The sequence below is a fragment of the Mytilus trossulus genome, chromosome 14 (genome assembly GCF_036588685.1).
Source record: "Mytilus trossulus isolate FHL-02 chromosome 14, PNRI_Mtr1.1.1.hap1, whole genome shotgun sequence".
Taxonomy (NCBI): Eukaryota; Metazoa; Mollusca; class Bivalvia; order Mytilida; family Mytilidae; genus Mytilus; species Mytilus trossulus.
Genome location: NC_086386.1, coordinates 16450758 through 16459745, shown reverse-complemented (window position 1 = coordinate 16459745; position 8988 = coordinate 16450758). Strand labels below are relative to the sequence as shown.

The window sequence follows — 8988 nt, the reverse complement described above, 5'->3', positions numbered from 1 at the left end:
TAGCCTAAAACCATCTAAGTAGCTTTAGATAAATGAAAAATGTATTTTAACAGAATAAGTATGCTTCAGCTTGCATATATATGTGACTCTTTAATGGATAGTTCATGTAGCTATCATGGCTGTCTGAACTATTGGAGTAAAAACTAAATAACTATATATATACATGATATATCACACGAATAAAAATGGATAAACATGCGAATAAAACCAGATGTACAAAATTTTGAAAAAAAATAAAAAATAAAAAAAAACACAAAAGCCCCACAACATTTTACCAACTTATTGGAAATATAGTTTTCTTTATTTAAAAAAAATAGGAAATATAGTTTTCTTTATTGAAAAAAAATAAATGCAGAGTTTAAATTGGAGGTTGGCCTTGTTCTGTTACAGTAAATTTAACTGTTCTGCAGGCCATATCTCACTCTTCTGTGTTGAAGCATTATTCCATTGACTATGTACTGGTATAAATCACAGCTTGAAACAGTGGCTGTTGATATAAAGTTCTCACCAGGATTTTACATCTAGATCAAGTCTTTGTCTGATTTCCATGAGAAAAAATATTTATCAGATTCATTCATAGTGCAGACATCTTGATAAGATTTTCATATTTTGCCAAGAAACATGCATGTTAACATGTTTAACATAAAAGTTATTTGAAAAGCAGGTTTATAAAGATTGGATAAGCAAAAAATAAAGAATTTGTGGTAAAAAATCTGTTGCAACTTACATAGATCGCTATGGTACATGTATTTTACCACCACTCTACCATTTCTACCGAAAAAATATATATTTGGTCCACAACTTAACATTTAATTTGTTAGTATTAAAGAACTGGTCAAATGGTCAGTGTGGTGATCAGATGCTCTGTTGATTTGGTCACCATAAAAGTGCTGGAGGCTGATCAGAGCAAAGCAAGAACAGCTTCAGGAATTGACTTGTAGGTACACCCTTCATAAAAAAATAATATGATTTAGTTCTATACCACTTTCATTGACTTTATTGGGAAAAGTATAATGTTTTTGGTATGAAGTTGTAAAAAGAGTTTGACTTTGCTTTACTGGAAATTTGTTCACTATTACAACAAAGATACCCCTTTTCCATAAAGTCTGAATGCGCTCTAGCAATAAACTAAAAACACAGGGAACATTAAACATGTTAAAAGCTACATTTACTTTGCATTTTTTGTACTGTAAACTTTACTGAACACACTACAGTAATGTCATGCTCTTCAGCACACATATCAAACAGGAGCAATTATTGGCATTTGCAGCAGTTTTCTGTGTTAAATCACAATTCTATGGACAGTATAACAACTATTAATATTTGACCATTGATTATAGAACAGATCAACTATACAAACACTGTCCAGGTGTGGTATGATATGGGTGGTTATATACCCTCAGTGTGCATGTCAGGTCTTGACAACTTTATGTCAAGGTTTAAGGCTACTACATGGATAATTAAACAGTGGTCATTTTAACTGAAACCGAGGGACCTTTCTACAAGTCATTTAAATCAAATTCAGTATTTCAAAACTTCTCCATCCAAATTGTATTACACTAAAAGTGAATAACTATTAAAATTAATAAAAGCCATAAAAACAAAAACACAATTAAAATTAAAAAGGAGGGGGAAACAAATAGTCCAATATTTAATCTAACCAAACTCTGTGGTAAACCATTGCCTTTGCAATAAAACTGTTGAGGATTAGCATGACCGAATTAACACAACTTCTTGAAGTTGATATAATTTCTGATAACCGCCATAAAATCTACATTCATTCATAAAACTTAAATTGAAATTTAAAAACCATACTATGAACAAATACACGTTAATAACTAGCAACTTAAGAGTAACCTACATCCATCTATCAAATTGATTCCACGATACGGAGATAATACCCCAGGATTATAGGGTTGTCATTTCTTTATATGCTTTTCTTCATCATCAAAAGTTGCTCAGATGATAGTGAAAGTAAGCTGCTAAGAAAAAAGATTTTTTTGCCTAGAGGTGTAAAAAACAAAGACAAAAGGTGTGACCGTAATCACCTCTATATGACAAATTAATGACCCGTTTTTTAGGTATATTTCATTGATGTAGTAAAATATGTGCACTTGAACTTTTTTTATCTTAACTTAATGTATAAGTCCTAAAATAAAACCTTTAGGGCTTTGATTTTTTTTCCAGAAAATGTGAATATAACAGTTGTGGATAAACCGATTTATAAAGTATGAATTTGGTATGGAAGGTTGAGCTTTAAGCTCTATTTTAAGGGGTGAAATGTACGTATCTTTCAGTGTTCCTTTTGGGTCTTGATTCTCGTATCCGTTTGAGGCCATGAAATAAAATTTTAGACATTGGTTTGTGTTTATTAAATTCATAACTAGTGTGTTTTGCTTGCTATTTTAAGGTACTGTGCCAAAAAAGATGGCTTAAAAGGGCTTATACAATTTAATGACCTGTTTTACTGTATTTTACTGGACAAATTGCATTGTACTGTTTGGTTCTCAATTATAAAGCCTTAAGAAGCTGCTAGAAGTATAACTTTAGAATGAACTTGATGTTTTAAGACCTGCAGATGACCCGTATTAGGAATTTATTATATGCTGATCAGCCTCCAGCAATTTTACAGTGAGAAATCAATAGAGCACCTGGTCAGTATTCACTGGTCATTAAACTGACCAGTTGACCAGTTCTTACAATACTAACAAATTAAATGCCAAACAAACAAGAGTGTTAAATAGCCTCCTAATGGATCCTTGGAGTAGAAAATATTTAGAAATAAAAGTAAACTTTTGTTGGAACTGGATTTATGTTCTTTTGTTTTCAAGTACCCTACACAATACACATGTATGTGTTGAATGTTGAAGTACATGTATTTGGATTTATGAGTTTCATTTGCTTTTATTTCAATTTAGCCTTGTATCGGTTTTATTGGAAATTTTAATGTATGTTTGTTCAGTTCTATATTTGATATTCTTTCTCATCGAGTAAATTCATCTTGAATCCTGTTGTAAATGGTAGCATAATTCAGTGGTGGATGCAGAACTTTTCAAAAGGGGGGAGGGGCACCCGACTGACCTAAAGGGGGCCGCTTTAGTCATGCTTCAGTGATTCCCTATATAATCAACCAAATTTTTCCCACGAAAGGGGGGCCTGGCCCACCCCTTGATCCGCCTATGGCATTGATCAGATTATTTTTGTGTGAGTTTTTTTTTCATTGATTCATAAAATCCCTGATAAAGTATTTAGTTATTGAAACTGACCTCCAATATTTCACTTGTGATTTTTTCTTATAAGCAAATTGTAATAAACTGGGATGTAGATATTGGACAGTAAATATCTGTATAATTAAAGTAAGAAAAAATAGTTTGTATTCAAACACACCTTATTTTATCATCAGCTATGCTTATTACTACAAGTCAAGTCATGAATTGCAAGTATCTGTTTCAAGTGATGAATTATTGGTATCTGTATGGTATAGATGTCTTATAATGATTTATATTGAAATACTTTCTAATAGCAAACTTCACATGTCATATTCTGAAGCAAATCTGAAAAAATTGACATGAAATTGCTGAAAACAAAATATATTTATATAATGTGCTTGTATTCAAACACACCTTATTTCATCAGTACCCCTGTTTATTTTAGTAACCATTCAAGGATAATTTCTATCCATATCAGTTACAGATATCTAATAGTGGATGGAAAAAGTTTGTATTCCACTTTCAGATGCTTTGATAGAAAATGAGGGGAAATTTAAGATTTTTTTCTGACTTTTGAAATATGAATGAATACATTTCATAGCTCAGACAATACTTGAAAGCAATTTTGTCTTGATAATTTATTTTTTACAATAATGGGATATTTGCCAGTGAGTTTCTGCAGTAAACAACTAATGTAATATTTATTACAGACTTGTATTGACGGAGTTAATTACGCTGATGTCAGTTTTAAATGTTAATTGCTTCTGGATGTTTTCTTACATATTATTCTCTTCCTTATGAATTGCAGTTTAATTAATTTCAACAGAAATATGTAAGATGAATGTTTATTTTTCATTTAAAAGTAAAATGAATCAGTTAAATTGCCATGGAAAGTTTGACTTAGCTTGAGTAGTAATACAAAGAACTTTTTCTTTTACAAGAAATATTGAATTGACATTAATCTCAGCAAGAATTCATCTTTCTTATGTTTCAACAGTATTGTCAACTCATCTAAAAAACAGTTCACAGCATTGTAAAAAAAATCATAAGAAATCTAAAAACAGATTTGTTTTTCAGAGCTTTTGTTAAAATGAATTTAAAAGCAACAGAATATTATTTTGTTTCTTGTGCTTTTCAAAAATAATTGATTTTACCATGCTCATGTCAAAAGTTTTTATATTCATGAATTATAGATACAGTTTATTTGGATATAATGTTTACAATAGGAGAGGTGATGGTACATTTTTTACTTGAACAAAAAAGAATCAAGTTGCATCAATGAATCTATTGTACAGATTCAGAACTTGAACAGTTAAAGGAGTTTGCAACAAATACTTGATGAATTGTATAGTTTGGGAGGTATTCATACTATCCTCCTTTCAAGTTTGATAAAATTCATTTTTGCTTACCTGATTATTGACTTTAAGCTTTGTTCATGACAAAAATCTACCTTATTCCCGTCTTGATTTTCATTACTATATCAAACTAGTGAAACTTTGTAAAAACAGTATTTTTAAAACATATTTATTTCTGTATTTTTACAATTGGAAGACAATGAACCAATCATGCTCTCAGATGGCAGTTTTTTTAATTCTTTACTGACATAACTTGAAAACTTGAATAACCTCCTCACAGCAATCATAATAATCTAAAGTTCCTTTTGTGTTTTAAGCTTTTGAAACTTGTAGTCTTTAAGTTGAGTAATTGATGCAGTATTTTAGGAACTCTCCTTTACAGTTCAGATTTAGCTATTAAATCAAAAGTGTTTTCTTGTTCTTAAATAAAAACTGCATTTTGCTTTTATAATTGTTAATAAAATTGCCTAATTAATTTGCACAGTTACTTTGTAGACCTCAATAAATACCTCCTAAGACTTCCCAATCTATTAAACACTTTTTGATGCTGTTTTATTGCTATACTACACAGACTGACTGTTCTTTTAGATATAACCTACTGTGTCTATTTTGTGAAATTATCTCAAATAATACCAAGGGGAATTAAAACATTCAGGAATGAAATCAGTAACCACAAGTTTAAGAAAGAAATGTTGAGGAAGATTTGAGAACTTAGTATTGATAATTAGAAGTCTTAAGACTAGGGATGAGTTTACTATTTGCTTGGGTTTGCCAATTGATTTGGCAAAGGTCATGTGTAGTACATATTTGAAGACTGACACAGTGTTGTCAGATCATTACAAGTAAGCAAAGTGAGGACACATAATCTGAATTGTAATCAAATGGCAATTGAGACTTTCTAAGTTTTGACTTTTGACCTTTTTGTATGATAATTTATTGGAACAAATAAATTAATCATACAGACATTCAGTTTGAAACAAGTGTCCTGAAACCATGGAATAATTTGATGGGTTCATAAAATATTATAATGTATTCAGAATTCTGAATTTTTTGCAGCAGATTGTGTCTCGTTTGAAAACAATGAGGTTGTGTCTCGTTTGATTTAAAACATTAACACCAATGAGGTTTTCTAGTACAGTACATGTACATGTATAGTTTACCTTAACAAAAAAATCAAAGGCCTTGCTTACAAACAATTGGATATATATCATTTATATTGAAATACTTTGTTAAATTATTGCATGTCATGCTGCAAGTTTGCCTCCCAGAGTGAACTGCTCAACAAGGTCTTTAAGTTCATATAATGTTTTGCAATACTTCTTGCTGTTCAAGTACTGAATTACAATAGAGATCGAATAATATGTGAGTGATATCTTTGATGACTTGCATCATTTTATTTCAAAAGGAATATTTCTTTTATTACATAATATGATTCCGAATATATTATATGAAATATCCTCAGATACCTATGGGGAATTCAGAAAATCTAAATAACAGTGCCATTGCCAAAGAAAAATGGTGAAGAATTTAAAGAATCAATTGTTTCCAAAATATCTTTTTCCAACCATACTTGTCTTAAGTGCAGATGTCTAAATTTTATAGAAGTTGGCTTCAGGTGTTCTTGATGAAATTTAGTATTAAAAGTGAAGGTAATTTAATCTATTTCTGGATTTACTTCAAATTGATCAGAAATCTGAAGTAGTTTTCATTAAACAACATCTGCATGATGCAATTCTAAGACAACCAATCTTTTTGAATTTTGGTTGAAATTTTTAGATGTTCGCTATCATTAAAATTGCAGGTAACTAGTACAAATAGCTATTTATAGAATTCTTTGATCTTAAGATTGAATTCTTCACATATTATAAATTCTGTCGATCGGAATAAGATTTATGATGGCAGACTTGCAATCATTCTGTTTTAGCTGGAGCATGATGGTCATAACTTCACTTCCTGTTTGGAATACGTCCAGTCTCTAAATGCGGCCAGATGCAACGATCATTTAACCACTTACCATTGTCTAAATAAAATCTTCTGCTGATTGTTATAATAATTTGATGAAGAGATCTGGTATACACAGAGGAAGATATAAAAATTAGAGTAATTACAGGTCTATACTTTGCAATTATCAAAGATGGTGCACTCTGAAACTTCCGTTCTTAACAAATATTTGCTTTCAGCAGATTAACTGGCATATGATTTAATCTGAAATATATCAACCGGTATTAATGTGAAGGAATATAGAATACATGATACAGTGTTTTCTATTGGCTTTGTCTAATGTTTTGTAAATCTGATTTGGCTTATAGTATTATAAATGTCGTCTTGGTGTCAACATTTTGTTTCCATATTAAATCTTATATCTTTGCAAACTTTTCAATGCCTGTTTGAAGAAGAAAAAAAACAGGATCAAACGTCAAGATTGAAGCTGCTATTTGAAGACGAAATTTTGGGTATTTTTTTGGTTTTTAGATGTGGTCTTTTGAACCATATGTGAACCTTTTATCCAACTTTCTCTGGGTAATACTGATTTAATAAGTCAATAGGTCAAAGTTCAAGGATATAGCAGACAGTTCTTTCTACTATATATTGGTTTCTTGATATTTTTTTTTTAGACTATTTATACAACTTTTATCAAACTTTGATAATGCCCCACTAGATTGGAATGACCCTGTATGATTTTAGTCTTAAGGTTAAGGTCATACCAGCAGAATGACATACAAATTACCAAACTTAGTTAAGTAATGCCCTGGAAATTCATATTTATAATAATTTCCCTATTTTCTGTGGATAGGTTCCACAGGTCCAGGCAGCAGTCTGAAATTGTGCAAATCCTTTTTTCCAACCATTTAACAGGGATTGTTGCAACTTGATTTATGTAATGGTGTTTATGTAACTATTTCACTAAAAATTATGTAGTAATGGCTTTCACTAGAATTATTACATATATTGACAAAGCCCTTCAATTTCAATTTCTACAGAGATTTATAAAATGGTAACTTGAATCTCCTACCACAAAATATTTGAGTTCATATTACTTTTGAATATGATTTATGAATTGAAGATGATTGTGCATGGTAAAAATCAACTTTATTTCATAAAAACTGTCAATATCATTTATTATGATCAGTTTAAAGTTTGTAGATGAGCAGATACTAGGAATAAGAAGATTTAAATTTCAGTTGAGCTCATGCTTATAAAATAGATAACTCTAACCTTCAAAGTGTCATATTAATATTTTTGGGAGTGTTTGTACTTGATACCAAATTATTTTTCGAAATTTGTAAATCGTGACTCTGCAATTTATAAACCAAGGTTAGATCTCACCGAATTTATTGCAGATGTATTTTATTACTTGGTCTCCACAATGAAAATATATCTTTAATAATAAGGACATGTGGTATGATGACTATTGTGACATCTATCCAGTCTATTAGGTTACCATTATTACTTCAACAATAAGCATAACTTTGCTATAAAATTCCCTACATGTATTTTTCCAGGAAACTAAATTTGACTTTTGTTTATACCAAATAAACCTCCTGTGAATGGAAAAGTTGTAAAATGATGTATCATATTTGATCATCATGGTGAACAACTGTCTGCAGACGCTAACACAAATCAAAGCAAATATAATGGACCCTCATGACTCGTAGTTTCAATGAGGTTTTCATTTCTTTCATTTGAGCAGTAAATTTGAGATTTGAGAAAAGGATACATTTATCTTGTTAAGGTCTTTCCCCTACGTGAGGTTTTCTTTTTTTTTTTCTTCCAGCATTTTTTTGGCAAGCCCTCCTACCACTTCTATTGCAGTTATCAATACCAAATTTAAACCATCGATAGACCTCATCATGAAGTTGTACCAGATGAACTTTTGTAGGATTTCATCATCCCCTTGAGAAGTTATCTCCCTTATATTGATTTTTTTCAACATGGCCCCCCCTCGTTGTTTTTAAAGATATCATGAATTTATTTGGACAATAGGTAGATCTAATCATGATATATTACCATATGAGGCTGCAAAGGATTTCATCATCCCCTATGAGAGTTATATCCCCTTGAAACAATTTCTTTCCTTTGCATTTTTCTCAAAAAGTATCAGAGATAGAATCGATTTGAAAACGGCAACATGTACAGGAACAGATGGCAATGTTAATAAACATGTACAATCATTTTGTTATTAACCCTTATAAGGAGTTATTCCCCTTTAAAAATTGTACATAATTTTTGAAAAATTGTATTTCGAGAACCAGAAGTCGTAGAGACTTGGGACCTTCACCAATACTCTTTAATTAATGTGACCTTTAATATGCAGTCAAGGTCAAAGGTCACTGAGTGCAAAAAAAAATTACGCTGCAATTTCAAGCTTACATATTAGAAAAACGATAAGACTTTGCTGCATACATACAGCGTGTAAATTGTTC

The 8988-nt window shown here is 30.7% G+C and overlaps 1 protein-coding gene across 2 annotated transcripts in view; it reads left to right on the top strand.

The window, feature by feature from the left end:
- LOC134696665 (rho GTPase-activating protein 7-like) overlaps positions 1–8988 on the top strand; it is a 118097-nt gene that overhangs the window by 19455 nt on the left and 89654 nt on the right. The gene's annotated exons all lie outside the window — the stretch shown is intronic.